Source organism: Desmodus rotundus, chromosome 1, assembly GCF_022682495.2.
Source record: "Desmodus rotundus isolate HL8 chromosome 1, HLdesRot8A.1, whole genome shotgun sequence".
NCBI lineage: Eukaryota > Metazoa > Chordata > Mammalia > Chiroptera > Phyllostomidae > Desmodus > Desmodus rotundus.
The window spans coordinates 144,152,067-144,175,509 of NC_071387.1; positions in this window are offsets into that span (position 1 = coordinate 144,152,067).

Genomic DNA, 23,443 nt, shown 5'->3' on the forward strand with positions numbered 1-23,443 from the left:
GTTTAGACTTAACAGAAAAGTTACAAAAATAGTACAGAGACTTATTATATACCCTTCCCTTCCCTTCCCCAATGTTGACATCTTGATTGATCATGATGCACTTATCAGAATTAACATCGGTACAATATTATTAACTGAACTATAGCCTTTATGTGAATTTTACCAGTTTTCCTATAATGTGTTTGATGTGTTCCAGGATGCAATCCAGGATCCACATTGCATTTAGTTGTCACGAATCCTTAATTCTCAACAATCTGTGACACTTCCTTAGTCTTTGCTTGTCCTTTATGACCTTGCTATTTTTGAAAAATGTATGCCAATCATTTTTTAGAATATGCCCTATTCTTTGGGTATGTCTGATTTTTTGTCATGATTAGAGTGAAAGCATGCATTATTTTTGGGCCTGTATTTTGCAGTCACCTTTTAAATGTCTTCCTTGCTTTTCATTTTCTTTCAGTTTCTCTATACTAAGTTATCCTTTAGAAATACAGATTTATCCATGTCCCTACTCCTGCTCACACACAAAAATTCAAAATACCCTACTGCCTATTAGATAAAGTGCACACTTCCTAGTCTATCATTGAAGACCATGCACAGTCTTGTTCCAAGACATCCAGACTACTACTAAACATCCAGACTCCTCTTGACTCATACTGAGCTGGTGAATCTGAAGGCAGACTTAATTGACCTTTCCATTTTTCTGTGCTTTCCATTTTTCTGTGGTTCTGAGTCCCCTCATCCTCATACCTACCCTGAATGATATATTATTATTATTTTCTTTTTTTATTAAGTATTTTCTATTGATTATTTTATTACAATTGTCCCATTTTTCCTCATTACCACCCTCTGCCTGGTACCCCCATTCCCTCCAGGAATCCCTGACTGAGTTCATGTCCATGGGTCATACCTATAAATTCTTTGGCTTCTCCATTTTCCATACTATTCTTAACCTGCCCCTGTCTATTTTGTACCAACAACTTATGCTTCTTATTCCCTGTACCATTTTCCCCATTCTCCCCCTTCCTCCTCCCTGCTGAGAACCCTCCATGTGATCTCCATTTCTATGGTTCTGTTACTGTTCTAGCTGTTTGCTTAGTTTGCTTTTGTTTTCTTTAGTTTCAGTTGTTGATATTTGTGAGTTTGTTGTCATTTTACTGTTCATAGTTTTGATATTTTTCCTAGAAAAGTCCCTTTAACATTTCATATAATAAGGGCTTGGTGATGATGAATTCCTTTAGCTTTACCTTGTCTGGGAAGCATTTTATCTGCCCTTCAGTTCTAAATGATAGCTTTGCTGGATAGAGTAATCTTGGATGTAGGTCCTTGCTTTTCATCACTTTAAGTACTTCTTTCCAGCCCCTTCTTGCCTGCAATGTTTCTTTTGAGAAATCAGCTGATAATCTTATGGAAACTCCTTTGTAGGTAACTGTGTCCTTTTCTCTTGCTGCTTTTAAGATTCTCTCCTTATCTTTAATCTTGGGTAATATAATCATGATGTGCCTTGGTGTGTGCTTCCCTGGGTCCAACTTCTTTGGGTCTCTCTGAGTTTACTGGACTTGTATGTCTATTTCCTTTGCCAAATTAGGGAAGTTTTCTTTCATTATTCTTTCAAACAAATTTTCAATTTCTTGCTCTTCTTCTCCTTCTGGCATCCCTATGGTTCAGATGTTGGTATGTTTAATGTTGTCCCAGAGGTTCCTAAGCCTCCCCTCATTTTTTTGAATTCTTATTTCTTCTTTGTGTTCTGGGAAGGAAGAAATGTTTATTTCTTCCTTTTGTTCCAAATCATTTATTTGAATCCTGGCTTCCTTCCTTCCCTGATATATTTATATATATAAATATATACATATATTTCACTTCATATAATCTTCACTTCTTCCTTTACTTTTGACCATACTCAATCATTTCTCTGAGCATCCTGATCACCAGTGTTTTGAACTCTGCATCTGATAGGTTGGCTATCTTCATGCTGCTTAGTTCTTTTTCTGCAGTTTTGATGTCTTCTTTCATTTGGGCCATATTTCTTTGTCTCCTCAATTTGGCAGTCTCCCTGTGTTTCTGTGTGTTAGGTAGAGCTGCTTTGATTTCCTGTGTTGTTGCTCCTTTTATGTTGTAAGAGGTGGAGCCTTAGGTATTCGCCAGGGCAGGAAAATCCACTTCATTGCTTTGTGGTTCTGTATGTGGGGGAGGGATTAGAGAGGGAACAATGCTGCTTGCTTGGCCCTTGCCCCATTTTCAGTCACTTCCCCTACATCCCATAAGTGATGGGCACCCTTCTAGCTGCTGCTCTGGTGCTGATTCCCTCAGTGGGTGGGTTTTAGTACGTTTTAGGACCTTGTGGGCCCTTTAAATGGACTCTCCTGAGAGACTGGCAGTTTCTTCCAACACCTCAAGCCCCCACTGTTTTTTTACAGCCAGAGGTTATGAGGCTTTATTTTCTGACCCTGGAGTCTCAGAAAATAAAATGTGCTGGTCTGTGTGGTCTGGCCTGGGGCTGGGATCTCTTGCTCCCCAGTTGTTCCAAATGGTTTTTATCCAGCATATGTGAAAGTGGGACTGCCTGTTCCGCTGGGTGCCACCACCACCACTGCCTTGCCTTGCAACACTGAGTCCTCTCCATCCTGGCTGCCTGTCTCCCTCCCTCCTACTCATCTGGATGCATGGTTCTTCTTTGAATCTTTGGTTGTCGGACTTCCATACAGTTCAATTTTCTGGCAGTTCCAGTTGTGTTTTGTTTTTAGATTGGTTGTTGTCCTTCTTATAGTTGTGCAAGGAGGCAAAGTGTGTCTACCTATGCCTCCACTGTGGTCAGAAGCTCTATTATTATTTATGATCTCCATTTTACAGAGAAGGAAACCAGAACTCAGAGAGTTAAAATAAACTAGCCTAAATTTAACAAGAACACCTAATATTTAAACTCACATTGTTTTCCCTCCAGAAGTCCAGGTATTTGGCCTCTCTGCTATATTGTAAGCTCCTTTAGTAAAAACTTTTGGTCTCATTTATCTTGAATTTTTTCATGGAATTTAGCACAGTGGCTTGCATATAGTATAGGTCCTATATGTGTTAGCTGAATGAATGAATGAGTAAATATTGAATTCAGGCTAGAAGTGTATAATTGTGATATAATTATTAAGGGTGGAAGTTGCTTATATCAGCATTAAACTCTGATGGCTACTTATTATAATGTGCCTTACATGAAAATCATGGTTCTTTATCACCAGGGTGCATTCCAAAGATGAATATATGCTTGGTTCTTTTTCTAGTCAGCTTTGGAACTGAAATTACTTGCAGAAGTCTGTGTGTTTTCTCAATCTACCTTTGCCCTGAATCACACTCACTCTCAGTACAGTCTTTGGTGAACGACTAGCAGCCTGGAAAGTAATACAGCTTCTGGATTCAACAAAGCTGCTCTGCTAGGAAGCATGGGAGGGAAGGGAGAATGATTGGGGCTTTCTCAGAGCCCTAACAGAAATATCCCTAAACCTCTTCGTTCAGGCAGGGAGCCAGGGAGCTGCTAAATCAAAGGGGTGTGGATGGGGGGGATTTTAATATCCTACAGGGAGGTAACCCTCTGCCCTTTCCTTTACATGCAGGCTTGTGATGAAATGTAGATTCTGAGTAATGGGCCTTAGGCCTGCAGGGGCTGTGAGCACAGCACAGTGTGCAACTGCTCGGCTGCTGGAGGGTACTAATGTTTCCCCCAACAATTTTGATTTGTGTTCTAATTTTCCTTCAGAGAGCACATATTATATTTTTGGAGCTGGTTAATTCTCAAAACCTTTGGGTGTTATTGAAAAAGTAGCATTTAAGTACTCTGCCTCTGCTTTTAAAAGTGCAGTGCATTCTCATTTTCAGACTTCTTTAGGTATCAAAGACCTAGTGAGGGCATTGTAAATGTTGCTCTCACTATGGCACCTTTGAAAACTAATCTGGCCCTAAGAACAGGGGGGATGTAAAATCCATTTTATATCTATGCAGTAAATTACTTTTGTTTTTGTTTTATTTTTTCCCAAAGAAATACTTATTTAAACATCTTTTGGCAGTGACATTTTTAATCAACCAAAATCAAATTTTCATAAGTTACACTCCTTTACAGTAGAAAAAAGAAGTCATAAATCCCTTTATAAGTGAGATATGGTTTTGTGCTTTAGGGATAATAATACTTTCATTCTTTACTTCATCATCTTGAATCCTAGAAGCCTGAACTATTTTTATTGATAAAATGGGCAAGGCATATTTATATTCAGTCTAAATATCATCAAACTATTTGTTTAAAAAGGTTACCTGCAATTGATGACTCAGTTGTTGGGTTACCTTACTCCCAGAATTGCAAAACAGAGATGAATGTACTTCAAATTTTGTCTCATGGCAGTTTTGCATTAAACCACATCAAATGCCACTAAATAATCCTTTACTGATTCTTCCTCATAAATACATGCTAACACCAGCCACTTCTTTTTATCCCATGGCAGTTTGGTGATTCATGTGATTATCTCCTCTTCACTACACTCTGTCATAGCCTACCAATTGATCTCTTGCTTCTGGCCTTGCTTGTTCTCAAGTCCTTTTCCCTATCCCAGCCTAATTGTCCTAACAAAAAGCAATTCTGGTCCATGTCATGGTGCTGCTTAAAACCCGCCAGAGGGTTCCATTGTTCATAAAGACTACAGTTCTTCTATTTTTTCACACTTTGTTGAGGTATGATCGACAAGTAAACATTGTATATATTCAAGGTGTACAATGTGAGCTTTTGATATATGTACACAATGTGAAATGAGTCCCCCAATCAAACTAGTTAGTCTACCCATTACCTATTTACCTTTTCTTGTGTGTGGTGAGAACACCTAAGATCTACTCTGGCAGCACATTTCAAGTACACGTTTTAGCTATGGTCTCCATGCTGTATATTTGATCTCCAGAACTTACTTATCTTATTAATGAGAGTTTGTACCCTTTGACCTACATCCTCCCATTCTCTCCACTCCCCAGACCCTGGCAACCACTGTTCTCTATTTCTATGAATTCGGCTTTTTTAGTTTCTACATGCAAGTGAAGTCATGGAGTATTTATCTTTCTCTGGCTTATTTCACTTATCACAATATCCTCTAGGTTCATTCATGTTGTTGGAAATGACAAGATTTTCTTCTTTTTTGTGTCTGAAGGATATTCCATTGTAGATGTTTACCACATTTTCTTTATATACTCATCTGTCAATGGACACAGGCTGTTTCCATATCTTGGCTATTGTGAATAATGTTTCAGTGAACATGTCACAGAACAGACAGGGGGGTGGTTCACAATATATTATTACAGAAAGGACCCCCCTTTCTCTCTGGGGTCCCCCCCACACCTACTAGGTCCACCTTGTCCACTGCCAGAGGAAAGATGTCTTTCAATGCCAGAGACTGGTGAAAAGGAAAGGAATTATTTATTTAAAAGTTATGCAGACTTAGAGTAATGACTTAATGTCTTCATTAAAATACTAAAGTCCTTTAGAATACCCACAGATGCATAGTCCTTCCTTTTCCCTCTGCCCAGTCTGGGGTACTGTATCTCAGGAAAGGAAGTAAAAGTCTGTGATTCAGGCTCCCAGCACCATCAGCTGTGTTGCTGCCATGGGGTCCCCACTCAGTCAAAGCATCATGGTTCTCTCCCTCTACTCCTTCAAAGCTGCGTGGTCCTCTCCCTTCTTCATCAAGATCACGTGGTTCTCTTTCTTCTCCTTCAAGACTGCATGGTCCTCTCTCAGGTTTGGCTGCCGTGACTGGGTTTAAATCCCAGATCCAGTTTTCCTCTGCAGTCCTATTTCCGACTCCTCCTACAATCAGTTGCACCTGCCAGCATTCCCTATTCTTCCAGCTTTACTGGGCTGGTATAGTAAGTCTAGGAAGGTGTGGCTCCATGGCATGGAGCCAATCTTCTCCAAGCTCTCACGAAGGCACTGTAACCAAGGGAAGTTGCTTCCCAGTTACTTCTTGGGTGGAAGTCACTCCCAGCTCCCAGGCTCAAAGCACCACCACAGCTATTTAACATATCTATGAAACCAGTTAAAGGTTATAGATATGTTAAATGACCATGCCAGAGGTTAGCTGCACAGATGTTGCTATGCAAAACACCTCTGAATGGCCCTGCTCCTTGTGTCCCTTCCCCCAGCTCAGGCTTGTTGGGGTGAGGACATCCTATATATTATTCTAATATTTCCTGGACACCTTGAGTTCTGGACCCCATTACAAATCCCTATTTGGGGCCCTCCTCTTGGCTGCACCCTGTTACAAACATGGGAGTGAGATATCTCTTTGAAATCCTATTTTCCTTTCCTGTTGGTATAGATCCAGAAGAGGGACTTGTTGGGTCATATGGTAGTTCTATTTTTAATTTTTTGAGGCCTTTCATATTGTTTTCCATAGTGACTGTATTAACTTACAGTCCCCCCAAACATGTTCCAGTTTCCTTACATCCTTACCAATGCTTGTTAATTTCTGACTTCTTGATAATAGCCACCCTGATGGTTATACGGAGATATGTCATTGTGGTTTTAATTTGCATTTCCCCGATGTTTATTTAAGTTGAGCACATTTTCATATACTTGGCCATTTGTATTTTTTTCTTTGGAAAAATGTTTATTCAGGTCCTTTGCCCATTTTTAAATCAGGGTGGGTTTTTTTGTTTTTTGTTTGTTTGCTATTGAGTTTCTTATTCTTTTGATATTAACCCTGTATTTGATATGTGATTTGCAAATATTTTCTTTCATTTCATAAGTTTTCTTTTCATTTTATTGATGGTTTCCTTCACAGGGCAAAAAACTTTTTAGTTTGATATATAGTCCTACTTGCTTATTTTTGTTTTTGTTGCTTATACTTTAAAAAAAAAGATTTTATTTATTTATTTTTAGAGAGAGGGGAAGGGAAGGAGAAACAGAGGGAGAGAAACATCAATGTGTGTTTGCCTCTCATGTGCTCCCTACTGGGGACCTGGCCTGCAACCCAGGCATGTGCCCTAGACTGGGAATTGAACTGGTGACCCTTTGGTTTACAGGCTCACACTCAATCCACTGAGCTATGCCAGCCAGGGCTGTTGCTTGTACTTTTGGTGTAATATCCAAAAAAATAATAATAATTTTCAAGACCAGTGTCAAGAAATTTTTTCCCTATGTTTTCTTCTAGGACTTTTAATTCTCTCATTTGTCTTTTTTACATTTTGAAGTGACTTTTGTGTATGGTATAGGATACAGGTGCAATTTTATTCTTTTGCAGGCAGCTATCCAGTTTTCCAACACAAGTTGTTGAAGAGACTGTCCTTTCCTCGTTGACACAACAAAATAGAAGATACCCCAAGTGCATTGATTGGAAGAATGAATATAATTGAAATATCCATATTATCCAAAGCTGTTTATAGATTCAACGCAATCCCTATCAGAATTCCAGAGACATTTTTTTAAAATAGAAAAACAATTCTAAACTTCAAATAGGGATGGGATATTCTAAATAGTGGGGAATAATAGGAACAAATGGGTAGAGTACAAAATTACATGTAGTCGACGTGGTCACAATGTGGATCAGAGGATCTCTCACTCAGTTAGTTGCATGTGTGATAACATCAAGATTTTTTTTTTGAAACTACTGCTTCCAGTGTCCCTGCCCTGGAGATTCTCATGAAATTTTTCTAAGGGACAGCCTCAACATCAGGAATTTGGAACTGCTCCAGAAAAATCAGAAAGTACAAGCAAGGTAAAAAACAAATAAACACCCCCCTCAAAAAAAAAACCCCACCATTCTAGAATGTATAAAACTAATTAGAATTATAAGTTGGGGTAATATGCTGGAGGAAATTACATAGAAGACTATGAAGATAAGGCTTTGTTTTATAGACAAGAAAATGTATTAAGTACTTTTTTTTTTATCAAGTGGGCAGTAGAACATTATAGTTGGGTTCTAGCTGCACAGTCACACTGCTTGGATTTCACACTGCCAGGCTTACTGCCTGGCTCTGCCACTAACTAATAAGGTGCCCTTGGACTTTTGGTTCTGCCTCAGTTTCTTTATACGTAAAGTAAAGATACTAAATTTTCTACTGTGGAGAGTTGTTCTGATGATTATATCAAATAATCCATTGAAGAGCCTTCACATAGTACTTCTTTTAAACAAAGCACTTAATTAAAGTCAACTTTTTTTTAAAGGACTGAACTTCAGGAAGATTGACTTGATTTCGATGTATAAGATGGAATCTATTTTCATTTGTTTATTTGTTCATTCAACACTTGTTTAATGCACACCTACCATATTCTAGGTACTGTCTTGGGTGCCAGAAATGATAGGAAAAATAAAAATATGTCCATAAAGCACTTTAACATTTTTCACTTGCTTCCACATAAATAAACTTCAATCTTTACCACAACCCAGTGAAGGAGAAGTAGGGGCTTCTGGCACTGCACTGAGCTCAGAATTAACAAAAGTGAACTTTAGGGATTAAGCTGGAGAGGGATGCAAGTTAAAGCCAGAACCAGACTGATGACCTGATGATCTCTTAGCGACGTGGTGAGGCCCACGAGTATAGAGGGGAAAGAGACACAGATGTGGAAGGCAGAGGTCAGAGAGGAGAATATACCAATTTCAGTTTTCCCCAAAGACCACAGAGTCCAGAAGCTGCTGATTTTAATGGCTCAGCCTCCCTTCTAAGCAGGTGGCATTTCCATGGTGGCAGTGGGGTTACGTATAGTCTTCTGGAAGCCTAAGTGTCACACTGGTATTCTGCCGTCCTGGGGAGATGTATGGCCTGCTGTGGAGCACACTTCTTAGCCTGGTCTGTTTATAAGCATTAGGAGTTTAGACAGTATTAAAGTGGACAGTAGTGGATTATTATTGGTGTTTCTCAAAAAAAAAAAATGGGAAGTTAAAGGATTAAAACTGAAAGAAGTAACTAATCTATCAACTCACTTCCATTTTAAGTTTCATATAACTACCTTTTCTCAACTGACAAAAACTTATTTCATTTTAAACCTCTCCAGAGGAGCTCTTGTGAGTTTTGGGGGAAAGTGTCTTTCTTGAAATGGTTAAGTTTGCTCCCGTGACTCTGTGTGTAGGAAAACAAAATAATATTCTGATGTCAACATTAGGTAGATGACTGAATGCTGTATCCAATAACGTGTTGCCAGTATACTTTCCTTACTTAGCGGAACTCCCAGGTTGATAGTGGCCTACTGATTACAACCTTGAATTGCCTTCAGGTTGTCTGTTTGCTCAACCCATGATTGTGTACAGTTCAGGCCACATCTCCCCAGTTTATTGATGAGTTTGCCACACAAGATGGCATCAAAGTCTTAGTGAAATCAAGGTATATTATCTCTATTGGTTTGCAGGATGTGTCATTCTGTCAAAGAAAATTAAGTTAGTCTCACCAATCATATTCTAAATATTACCTTGGATCTTATTTTCCATAGGCTGCCTAAACATGGGTATTATATATAAAATGACCTTTCCTAGTATCTTTTCAGCTAGGATCATCATATGACTGTTTAAAATTAACCTTGTCTTCTAAATACCTGGTCCTTCATATAACCCAGAGACACATGAGTGAATAACTAACTTAGAGAATATGGGATTTAACAAAGCCTTTCCTGGGATTTTCCCCATTAGCCCTCAGCCAACTTAATGGGAAGGGATTCCTCGGTGCCTAAATCAAAATAGCAAAAGTAAATGCTGCCATTCATGTACAAAGATGACCCTTCTGAGTCTTTATCCATGGAGCCTGAACTCTAAGTTTGTTTTCTTAGGACTGTAATTTCTAAATTTGCTCTGGTCTAGCCTACATCACCTCTCCAGCATCCTTATGGCCATTATGCATTGGTATGAGGTGGCTAACTAGGCTCCAAGGTAAAGTAGGTAGCTGTCATGCAGCAGCTATCTAGGCTGCATAGAGGGCAGCCTGGGACCCAGCCTGTGCAGGCACAGCTAAACTGATGCATTAACCACCTAAGCTAGCCACACATTGCTATGTTCAGGAAGGACAGTGGCTGTGTTTGCCCAGTCAATCATGGACATATCCATTACTCAATATATGTAAAGAACTGATATTATTATACAGTGTTCTAGGAGTAAGTCTTTAAACTAAAAAGCTTAGAATAAAGTAGCAGAGAACAGAATAATATATGTGAGACAAAGGAAAAATTGTGATGCATATACTCAGAAGGCATGCAGAGTGATTCCAATAATATCGGCCACAATTGTTAAAGAAATGAGAAAAGACTAGGGTTGGTGTAATGAAGGAAGCCTCACAGACAGTGCAACCTGAATGTTGAAATTGAGGATAGAACTTATTCAAGTGTAAGGGAGTAAGAAGAGTCAACATATTTTACTGTGGAAACAACTGTTTCATTTTTCTTACTTGCCTCCTTGGAAGGGTCCAACCCATTCTAAGGGAGTTCACTTCACTTCACACCCCCCACCAACAGGGACAGAATGCAAATATTTTCCCTCACCTCAGGGGAGTGTTTGAAAACACTCTCTTGGAAAGGAAACTAATTTATTTGGCTGCTAATTATTTTGGCTCTGGTTTTAATGAGCCATCCACTGTAAAAGATAAAGAGGATAATAATGCCTTCTCTCTCTCTGTCTGTCTTTCTCTCTCTGCAAAGGGTATGGACAAGTATCATGTGTCCAAGTATCATGTGGACAAGTATCAAGTATCACAAATCCTTAACAAAAGGATTTGTGTTAAGAATGGACTCTGGGGCCAGACTATCATCTGTGTTTGTATCCCTCTTTTCTAGGGGTGTGACCTTGGGCAAATTGCTTATCCTCTCTATGCCTTAGAGTCCTCATCCATAAAATGAGAATAATAATTGTACCCATCCCAAAGGGTTGTAATGAGAATTTAAACAGTAATTATTATTATTGTTATTATTACTATTTATTGTTATATTATTAATGGCCTAGAGACCTGAAAAGTTATGGGGAGAGATAGCTTCGACACATGGGAGCACAAAGCCTTACAAATGATTCCAGGGAAACTGGCTAGGGTGTGTGTGCATGTGTGTGTGTTGGGGAAGGAAAGGCTGGGGATGAGGCAGAGTGCTGCCTGGACACTGCCTGCTGAATATACTAGAGAGGGACTCTAATCAGCTTTCTCCCCACCTGCCAGTTGCTGTGCCTAATGAATTTATTTTTGCCTGAACCCAGGACCCAGCCAATTGATCTTGCAATATCTGGGGGAAGGAATATTATCAAGTCTGCTGTTTATGTTAGTGTTTTCTTTATCAACTGGTGGTCCAACAGAACCAAGGGCCATTAATGCTATAGTAATTGGGATCATCTCCATCAAATTAACCTAGTGTGGACAACTATGAACCCTACAAAACAAAAAGTGAACAAACAATAAAACTCATAACAACTGTCTCATAAGGGAGTCTCTGAGCACAAAAGGATTTGTGTTGGTGGAGTTCGTCTAAACCTGTATATCTAGGGTGCCTGCGTCCAGTTTGAGACCCTTATCTAAATAGGAGTTAGACACCTCCTGTTACAAATAGCGGAATCTTGAAAACACTGAAGTAACCCCTTTGAAAGAACTATTTGTTCCATGGAAGAAGCTCCTCGGACAAGGAGTCTGAGCAGTGCCTCATAGTGTGGTCCTTGGACCTGTGCTATCAGGTTCACCTGGGAGTTTATAAGACATACAGCATCTCAGATTGCATTCCAGACTTAACTAAATCAGAATCTCCCTTTACAGGGTCCCAGGAGACTCATATGCAAATTAAAGTATGAAAGCTCTGCTCAGTGGACTCAGAGGGGTACCTACCTTCTCAGGTGCTTGACTCACCATACCAGAGTCACAAAGCATTGTGGGAGACTCTGGTTGATCACTGTTCAAAAATCAAGCAAAAGTATCCCCAGAAAGGAGAGGTAATGATAATAAGCATGGCAATTACAAATAAAATCTCTTCTTTGAATTAGCAATGAAAGAACTATTCGAAGAAATGTGAGCAAGTCTTCATTTTGAGACCTTTGAACCCTCAGAAGTCTTGAAGTGAAAGATGCCTCTGAAACGCAGTATACCACAGCTCCCTGAGAAATTTAGATCAAAGGTGAGAGTCATCAAAGTGTTTGTGAGCTCAAAGGCAAAAAGACATCAATTCTGAAATGCAAGAATTTTGCAGAGATGGTTTTTGTCCCCTGTGTGTGTCTTCATGAGGAAGAGTGCTCCCTGAGCCTTTGAACCTTGGAGACCTGCATTTCTGAGTGGAAGGGCTGGCATTTTCCTTTAAGCTACAGGTTGCATTCTGTTCACATCCTCAGGCATCAAGGTCAGGCCCTGTTCAGAATAACTGAATGCTAATTGACTTGCTGGGAATTAATGTGCATTATCTTGTTTACACCAATGTTCTGCTGGCAGTTTGTAAATCATTCTCTCCGGCAGGCTCTGACATGGGTTTGAAGTTTGTTTCAGTTTCACAGGAATTGGGTTTATCTCTAGCTACACTAGAGGGTGAGAGAAATTAGAGTAAGAGAGGGGGGACCTCTCCTCTGCACACTTCTGTATCATGAATGATCATCACAATTGACAGAAATGGTGGAGCCTGCATTTACCTCCAGGTAAGAAACAGACTGGCTATATAATTATGCTAACACTTTCCAGGGAGATTTTTTTGTTGCTGTTCTTTAGCTTTGCCAAATGTATACAGGCTCCTGCTTGCTTGAGCATTCCTTTTGGCAATTAACTGCACCCCCCTTACCACATGACATGAACTGGCTGGCACACTCATAAAGACCATGCAAGGTGACCTCAGTGATTTGTGTGGCTTCCCCTTGCCATGTTCCATTTCTCAGTGCAGTGGGCAGCCTTCCAAATACACAGCAGCTCTCTGTGCAGCAATCACTTCGACTTCCACTGAAACTCCAAGGAGGGGATGTACAGTTTCCCTACATCTTGCTTTGCTTTTGCCTTTAATAATTTGAATCCCACTGTTGTTTATTTTGCTTGCCATTAACTGGCTATGTAATCTTGGGCAAGTCACTGTGCTTAAAATTCCTTATCTATAAAATTAAGGGTTTATACTTTTCAGCTATAGACTGGGTTTCATGCTTTTTCCTTTGCTTTTTGGAAGCAGAATGGTTGCCAGCACCAAGGCTGCTCATCTTGGAACTGAAGGCTGGAGGAAGCTGAAATGCTGTAGTGAGAGATGCCATGGCCTTGTCTGGAGTTCCGGATCTGACTCGGACTTAGTGTGTACCTTCAAGCATTTCTCTTGAACCTTAAGTTTCTTCATCTGTAAAATGGAGGCGACCATTTTGCCTTGCCTACTCTGTAGGGCTGTGATGAACGTGTGCGTTGCACTCAGGAAAGTGGTATGCAGTGCAGAGGCTGATAAATTACTAGGTTTGTCTAGTAAGTCCCTTTAGCCAGGGAAGTGACTTCAAGCTGTTCTCAGTGCCCGAGTGTCCTCAGTTAGCCACGCCTGCCTGCAGTGCTCAGCTCAGGCTACACAGCAGAACCCTACAGAGATACAGTTCCCCTGGCCACCCTCAACACCCGCCAATCAGAACTTCTAGGGGAAAGTGTCAGGGTTAGGAGACAGATGCTCAGCCAGACTTGAGAACCACTGATCTCAGAACGAGGAAGTCTTAACCACTCTCTTGATCTCAAATCCTGTTGTATATGACAGGACGTCCTTTTTCACATCTACTGTCTGAGGTGTAGTGTGGACAGGAGAGAGTCTGCAGGGGACGGTCCTCCTATAGCCTTCTTATTAAGCTTGACAAATACAGCTTTCAGTCCTGATTCATGGTTTTCTTCACCATCTATTAAATGGAAGAAATCTCTGACACTACTATTGGAAATGAACTTCCTGAGAACTGTATATCTTTTGGAAACTAGGCAAGGTTCAACTTGAACTATATTTACTCTCTCTAAGCCCACTTTTAAGCATTAACCTGGGCACAATTCAACTTGATCTGTTGCCCTTTGGAGCACAGCAGTTCTAGAAGGTGACAAAGTAAAAGGAGAAGAGGAAGTAGAGAGGAGCATCACAAATAAGTTTCTACTCAGATAATTTTGTTACAGTTAGAGTCTGTTTGGAAGTGACACTAGTTAAGTTCCATGCTTACAGAACACTGTGGGATGAATATCTGGAGTTTATGCAAATTGTTTCACAAGCCACCACAGTTTATGCTTAGTCTTTGCCTTCATTGTTCTTCTGAACAATGTCCACGGTGTCTGGGACTGAATTCCAGCTAGATAGTTCAGAGGTACCGTCCCAGGCAGGTGCCATTGAGAACCACAGAGGAAGTGGTTGGAGTGGAAGGATGGGGGAAAAAGTAACCCCATCCAAAGTATGTGATTCAAAATTTAAACAGCAAAGCAAACTCTGAGGAGGTGGACTTTTTATTTATTTCATTTGAGTTTGTCAGTGAAATGAGATACATCTGTCTCCTGCTAAATAGGAGCCACGTTCTTTCGGGTGAGAATGATAATGCCGGGCAACACATGTCTGCAAACTTGCCTTCATCTCCCTCTGGGGTAATGGACTTTCACAGTGGCCTCAAGTGCCGCTCTTAATAGCTTCTTGCTTCTTCCAGCGGAAATTCACCAGAGTTGTATTCAGATGTCTGCTCACTTTGAGGAAAAGAACAACAGAAACTTCTCTGAGAGAAAGAGAAAAAAGATTAAACCCTTTCTTTAATCTAGCAGAAAAGAAGAAACTACCTCAGTGCATGCTTCTACTGGTATGAACAGCAGTATTAGGAGGAAAGCTGGTTTCTTCATGACTGAAAAATATTTAGGACACAAAACTTGGTATCCAGCTCCTCAATATTTCCCTGGTTACTTTAATACTGCCAGCTCTGGGCTCCAGGGAGAAAGTCTAAAAATACTAGAGCCTATTTGTTCAAAAGCAAGTAACAAAGATGGAAGGGACCTGCTTTTGCCTTGTAGGAAAAAAGGAATATAAAATCTTAATGTTTTCATTTTTAAGCTCCCAAATCAAAGGCAGACTTTGGACTATTCTTTATTTTTACTTTTAATAGGCAATGTGGAGAGATGGTAACACAAATTCAAATGGCACAAAAGGAAATAGATTGAAAAGTCAATCTCCCTTTCAACATGGCCCACCAGCACTCCAGCCTCCTTCCTCGAGGCCACCTCTGTGGCTGGTTTCCTGTGGTTCCTTCCAGAGACGCTGTCTGCATAATGAAGTGGAAGTGTGCCTGTGTGCCCAGTCAGAGGGCTCTCTCCCCGTTAGAGTAAAGTAAACAGTAGCATTCTATACACACTCTCCAATGCTTTATCTCACTTAAAAACATGTCCTGGAAGTAATCGCATATCAGGACATAGAGACCAATCTTCTTCATTTTAATGCTTTACAGAATTCTACTGAGGCATATATCATAATTTATGTAACCAGCTGCCCACTGATGGGAATTTAGGCTCTTTGGATTCATTTACCAGTACAATGTTGTAGTGAATATTCTTATACATACATCTTATAGTGTGAAATATTTTTGACTCTTAAGGTGCCATAATGTAACTTGATTCTCACATCTCTTCTGTGGTTGCAAGTTTCTCCCAGCCGAGCAGGGAACTTTAGCAGATTTAACTGTATTTTATTTTTGCAATATTAACTGTAGGTTAGAACGCAGTGATGATTTCTGGTTTTGGGATTTCTCTCCGGCTTAGCTGAGCTGTTATCAACCTTGCTAGGGAAAGTGGAAGTGGGAGCTATGTGTCCATACAGGCACTAGATCAGTTACTGAGAGGATATGACTCTTTCTGCTAACATCATAAGCTCACAAAAGTCACCTCAACAACCTAAGGAAATCAATTTCAATAATTGTGTAGGTACCACCTCTGACTCAGGGCTTTCTGAATGTATAGAATGTCTGCCTCTGCGTTGATGAGGCCACACTCATGTATGCAACAAGACTCAGGGCTCCGTAGGGCTCTGGTTTTCAAAACTCTGAATAAATAGAATACATCTGGAACAAGACTAAAGTCCCTGGGAATATTAGACCTTTAATAGCAAGCATTTTGGGGGATTGGTAAATAGGGATCCAGACATGTAGGGATAGGTGAAGTAATCTTCCCAGTTACCAGATTCTGTCCATTCAAAGATAACTAGGTTATCTTTAAAAGCTGGAAGCCTCGGGGTAGAATTGCTAGAGAAGACCTCTCCTTCAGTAAAGGAAAGGGAAACAATATTAGGGACAGTGGCATACAGGACCAAGGTAATGAAAAGAACACAGGTTTAAAGCTAGAAGATCCATACTTTCATTGAAGAACTGCATGATTTAGTTAGGACTAAGTCAGAAAGCCCAAGTCAAACCTAAATAAAAAACCAACAACATAGGAATACTACGCTGTAGGGAAGAAAGAAGGAACTCCTATCTGTTGCGACAGCATGGATGGAACTGGAGACAATTATGCTAAGTGAAATAAGCCAGATGGTGAAAGACAAATACCACATGATCTCACTTATAAGAGGAATCTAACGAACAAAATCAACTAATGAGCAAAACAGAACTAGAGACATGGAAACATGGAACAGACTGACAGCTGTCAGAGGGGGGAGGGGGACAATGGTGGAAAGAAGGGGAAGGGATTGGTCAAAGAACATGTATGAATGGCCCATGGACATGGACAACGGTGCGGGGACTGAATGTAGGAGCAGGGGTTGGACTGGGAGGAGGAGGGCAAAAGGGAAAAGTTCAGACAAATGTAATGGAATAAAGAAGAATAATTAAAAAAGAAAAAATGAAACATATTTGTTATGTGGGTTTGTCTTGACTCAAAGATTTAAGATGCATCACTGTAGTGAATCTCTCCTCACCTTCCAAGCTTTTGTCTCTTCTGTGTTGGCTCCAAATGGTGGGACAGTGGCTGCCAGCAGCTTGTGTCCTAAATCCTCCCAGACACAAGGCTGGCAGATAGAAAAGCTCTTCTTCCCCTAAGAGTTTGAACAAAAGTTCCGGATGGGTAAGGGTCTAAAGTCAGAGTGCTCTTACCAAATGGATGGGGCAGTGGCTAGCTGGTGCCCCAAATTTATAAATGTCCAAAACAGCTTCTCACTAGGTATATGGCTTTGGCTCAATTCCTTATTGTCTTATTTTCTTATTTGTGAAGTGTGGTTAAACTTAATCATCTTTGTGGCCTCCTGCAGTTCTAAACTAATTTCCTTTCTTCCTCTCTTCCTTTACTTTTCATACTTATTTAACATTTACCCTAGATAGGCATTTTGGTCCTACTTCTGACTGTTTATGTTTTAATACGTATAAGAAGCTGATATATGTTTTAAAATGAAACTATACATAATTTAGATATAAAATATACATAAAATAGTGATAAGTACGTAGAGTAATAGGAACACAGAAGAGGGAGCAAACAGTTCACTCTTGATTATAACATTTGAATACAGTTTGAAGTTCGACCAGACTAACAAGTCTGTGGTACAAACATTAGTAGATGGATACATGGAATAGAGGTGTAAAGCTGGAATTACTAACAAGGAGAAAAGTACAGTGGCAGATTCACCCTCATTTATGTCTTGAGTTACTAGAATCACCTACACTATTCTGCTAGTACCCCAAGAGGGTTAAGGACAATATAGAGACAGATAAGAAGGCATTAGCTAAATAATTAAAGAGGGGACAAGCATGATTTCTGAGCAAGTATTAGGGAACTGAGTTAAAAAATAAATGCTGAAGGATAATTAGATAATTATTTTAATAAGATACTATCAAGGAGCCAAAAAAGGTCGGATTTAACTAAACCAAACTAAACCATACCTCCACTAACAATACCAGAAAACATGTAGTAATTTGTAGTACGTAACCCAATGAAGTTAGAAATCAGTTGACAAAAAGATTGGATATTTTTCCTACAATCTTGAAACATAGGAGAGTTTCCCATGTGATGGATTGAGTGTTTTTACCTGAAGTAAGAGGAATGAACCAGAAGATCTCTTAATGCCCTAGGGTCCTTACATTTGAATATTTTGTGTTAACTCAATGGCTATTCTATGAAGTGACTTTACCCCAAATGAAAAATTGCTGCTGCTTAATAGTTGATGCTGATTAAGAGACAAATGTGCTGGTTCAGGGAACTGTTTTAAAGAATACAAAGAGAATTTCATTCTCTTTAAATTCCAGTGGAAAAAATGACCAGAATTATTAGAAAAATAACATTTCTATTCTTCTCAGTCATATTCTCCTTGAGGATGCCAAAAGGTATTAGAGAGATGATGACTGAAAAGACAGGAACTGCTGGAACAGAAAGGCATTAACTGAACAAGAAAGAGTGGACTTTCCTACCTTCCCTTCCCTTTCTAATCCAGTTCTTTTTTAAAGTAAATCTTTAATTGTATACACATATATTCACTTCTCTAGGAAGAGTTCATTAGCCTTATTTAGCAATAAGAGAGTGGCTTATTTCACCCTTTAAAGTTACCTCCAGAACTGTTGCTATTCTTAATAATGTCTTAAATAGTGTCAGGAAACTAAATATGTATTTTTGATTTTGACACAAAAAGGAAAATGATGTTTCAAAGAGAGGGAAAAGAGAGAGAGGTGAGAGAGAGAAATGAAGTCTTTCCCATTCAATGTTTCTGTTCACAGGAATACAAATATTTAGCATTGTTGTGATTTTCATACTGACGATGAATGTCAGTTCTCTGCAAACATGTGAATTAATTCTTGAGCTAAAGTCTAAAACTCCAAATACATTTCTATCACATATTAAAACAAGCTGTGCTAGGTACTGTGGAGAATATGAAGACGTGGTCACCATTTCAGGGGGCTTTCTTAACTAATGGGAGATAAGATTTAGACTGACACAGCCATAATTTACTAAGAGATGTCCACGGAAATAAAGAATCTCACAGGAGACACCGTAAAGATGAAGTAAAATTTGATGTGGACCTGGAATCGATGGTCAATTTTCTGGCAAGAAATGAGGTGAGTGGAGAGGAATAGCATGTGCAAAAGGACAGAGGTAGGTGAGCACAACGCGCAACAGGTGTATCAGTTTGACTAGAAGAGTAAGTTACATGTGGAGTGGGTATAACTTACCAGGGACTTAACTAGTAGTAGGTGAGGTATAGCAAAAGCTATGTAGAAATCTCTGGCTTATCTTTGTGGAGGAGAGGGGACTGGCCCATCAGGAAGTATGAACAGACCTTTGTGCTGAGCTCTTCCTGCTAGATCATTATTCCATATTGTGGTAAGAAGGGAATGGTGCTGGAAGGACTGTGAGGAGAAAAGAGGGGAAGAGAGAATGTTTTCTGGTCCATCAGAGTTCTTATGTTTGAGGTCCATTCTAATTATTGCTTGAGTTTGGTCTTTTAAATTGTTTTCTTCCTCTGGAACAAACTGTTAGTCATGTTCCCAGCATTAGCTCCCATTCCTCTCCTGTCTGTTAGACACAGTGACCTACTGTTGTGCATAATCCTTGGCAGATACTTTGACTTGTGATCACTGATTCTAAATCACCCCTACAAAGTGAATATTATCTCTACTTTATAGTCAAGCCAACTGGAACTCACAGAATTTAAGCATCTGTCCCCACATAACGTGGGTTCTAAGGGTTAGAGCCAAGTTGGTGTGTTCTAATTCAACATTTTGCATTTTTAAAAATTTTCAAGCCTCAATTTAAAAATTTACTTGTGATCTTCATAAGGCTAAACTTGTAGCCATGTGGTAATTTTCTAAAAGGGAAGTTGTTAGAGGTGAAATTCATTTAATAAATATCAAATATAAACATTTTTGTTTACGCCAGAAATATCAGAAGTGGGTTGATCAGTTATGAAACTTATCAGGTGATTCTATTAAGTAAATATACATTCCACTGATTGTGTTCTATGTATATTTACATTCTATTGATTGTTAGATCAATAGATTCTATAGATTGTTAGATAGATGGGTGGATAGATAGATAGAATGACAGATAGCTCTTGGGTGATTGATGTACGCCCATATTATGAGAATCATTGCTAAAAATGATAAATAGTACCTGTTCATTAGGAAAGTTACACTTTCAAATATTTTAAAAAAAAAGGTGAATGAGCTACTTTTTAAAAAATCCTTACACAAGGGTATGTTTACTGATTTTAGAAAGAAGAAGGAGTGGAGGGAGGGAGGGAGAGAGAGAAAGAGAGAGAGTTGTGAGAAACATCAATCAGTTGCTGCCTGCATGCGCCCCAGCTGGAGATCAAACCTGCAACCTAGGTATGTGACCTAACTGGGCATCAAACCTGCAACCTTGTAACCATTTGGTGTATGGGGTGATGTTCCAACCAACCGAGCCCCCTGGGACCTGGTCATGGCAGAGTGAGCCACTTTTGATGTGGATCCTATAGACCAAGAAGTTGACATAGGATCAAAACCACATGAAAAACCCACAATAAGAAGCCAAGTCCTTACCTTAATTCTGACAAAATGTAACAGATAATCAGATGACTTTTTTTGTTTAAAGCCACGTGATCTGTCCTCAGGTCTATCATTTACTCCTCTTTTCTCTAACACCCTGTCCTTGCTAAATAGGTTCACAAAGTTCCCATAGTACTAGACTTAGAGGTCACTCTTACACTCATCAACATGGGTTTCCACTCATCCAGGCTGATCTGGCTATAGCCATTACTGAGGGCCCAACCTGCCAATAGCAGGCCAACATTGAGCCCCTGCTGTAGCACATTATCCAGAGGAAGCACTCAGCTGATTGCATAGGACATTCCCATCAGAGGAAAGATAGCATGTTGTTCTTATTGAAATAGACACTTACTCTGGGTTCTGATTTGCTTTCTCTTCTAGAAGCGCCATTCATAGCCTTAAGGCATGTCTTATTCACTGTCACAGTGTATTAGTTTTGAATGTTGCATAACAAATTACCACAAACTTATTGACTTAAACACACGTTTATTATCTTAGTTTCCATGGGTTGAGATTGTGAGTTAAGATTGGCTTGGTTCTCTGCTGTCTGAACCAGAACTGCAATAAGCTAAAAGGCTGTGTTCTCATTTGGAGGCTTCCAAACTCATTCAGATTATTATTGGCTATTATCTGGAGAATGATCTCAAGCCATAGAGGTCACATGTAGTTCCTTACCACGTGATGTACTCTGCAGCTCAAAAAATGGCTATTTACAGAGTGGGGTGGGGGGGGGAGAAAATGCAGACAACTGTAGTTGAACAACAATAAAAAAAAGAAAAGGCTATTTACTTTTCAAGGCCAGCAGGAGAATCCTTCTTTCTAGTCTGTTAAGATGAAATCTTACAAGGTGGAGGCGTAGGTATATGCAGCTCACTTTCTCACACAACCAAAGCAAAATTACAGCTAAACTACAGAATAAATATTGCTCAGAACTTCCATACAGAAAATAGAGCTGTATGGAAGTCTGACAACTAAGGAATTAAAGAAACTGCATTCATCCAGATGGGTAGGAGGGGTGGAGGGGCAGAGGGGTGGAGATGTGGAGATGCGGAATGGGCTGGGCCCAAACTAACGTGTGGTAGATATAAAACAGAGGGATATCTTGGGAATGAGGAGTCCAGCCCCACACCAGACCACCCACTCTGGTTCCAGTGCCAGCAAGATAAGTCCCCACAACTTCTGACTGTAAAAACCGGTGGGGGTTGGGTCAGTGGAAGAAACTGAGGGATTCTCAGGCAACTCTTTTTGGAGGGCCCATGCATGAACTTAGACTCACTCCCTCTATGCTCCAGCATAGGGGCAGCACCTTGAAGGGCACCAGTGACATACAGGGAGGAACTGAAGTGTCTGGCATCAGGGTGAGAGCTGGGGGGACAACTTCCTCCTAGACAGAACTGAAGAAAGTGGCCATTGTTCCTTTTCTGAGCCCTGTCCCACACAGAACCACAGTGCGGTGGCACCATTCTGAATCTTCATCAACCTGGCTCACATGGTTAGTCCCACCCTGATGATTACCTAAGGCTCTACACCATCGAAATTATGGACCACACAGGCTGGTAACAGTGGTTTTTCCATATGAATGGCTGGGCTAGGTGGAGGCTTCAGACCTTCCTAAATATGCTCAAACAATCAAGAGTTGAGCCTTCTCAGACTTCTCCCTGAGTGGCCCCAAGGCCAGCACTAGCAGCAGCCATCTGCAGATTGCTTTATAGCTTACACCAAGGGGCCCTGACAGAACACAGGTGGTGGCTGACTTTGGCCTACACCACCTGGGAAACTCCAGAGGCTGTGCACAGAGCGAACAGTTACAGACCACATCAGAAAACCACCATCCCACCACCTCTGCAAGGTAGGTGATTGGTAGGTGATTGCTGGTCAGTGGTCACAGCCAGTTCTACCAGCTGTCTGACCTGGGTAAATCCCTCTCATTGACCTGCTAATAGCAATCAAGACTTGACTCCAAAAGGAGGGAGTGCTCAGCCCACATGGAGGGTTCACCGTGAGTACCCAGCTTGTGGAATAGGAGAGGCTGTGCCACTGGACCCAGAACACCTACTACATTAGGCCACACTATCAAGACACAGAGTCAAAGCAGCTATAACTAATACATAGAAACAAACACAGGAAGTCTGCCAAAATGAGGAGATAAAGAAATATGGCCCAAATGAAAGAAAAGAACAAAACTCCAGAAAAATAACTAAACAAAATGGAGATAAACAACCTATTAGAGTTCAAACAATCTATGAGATGGTTATAAGGATGCTCAAGGAACTCAGTGGGTACTTCAGCAGCATAAAATGATCCAATCAGAAATGAAGGAGACACTAAGTGAAATAAAGAAAAAATTACAGGGAATCAACAGTGAAGTGGGGATCCAAGAATCAAACCAATGATTTGGAACATAAGGAAGAAAAAGACATCCAATCAGTACAGCAAGAAGAAAAAGGAATCCAAAAAATCAAGAACAGTGTAAGGAGCCTCTGGGACAACTCCAAGCATTCCAATATTTGCATCATAGGGATGCCAGAGGAGAAGAGAAAGAGCAAGGATTTGGAAACCTATTTGAAAAAATAATAATTGAAATCATCCCTAATTTGGTGAAGAAAATAGACATATAAGTCCAGGAAGCACAAAGAACCCCAAATGAGATGAATGTAAAGAGGACCATCCCAAGACACATCATAAGTAAAATGCTGAAGATTAAAGATAAAGAGCGAATCTTAAAAGCAGCAAGAGAAAAGCAGATAATTATGTACAAAGGATTTCCCTTAAGACTGCAAGCGGATTTCTCAAAAAAAACTTTGCAGGCTAGACAAGAAGTATTCAAAGAAGTGATGAAAAGCAAGGACCTAGACCCTAGATTACTCTATCCAGAAAAGCTACTATTTAGATTTGAAGGGAAGATAAAGTGCTTCCCAGATAAGGTCAAGTTAAAGGAGTTCATCATCACCAAGCCCTTATTACATGAGATATTAAAGGGACTTATTTAAGAAAAAGAATATCATAACTACCAATGTTAAAATGGCAGTAAATAC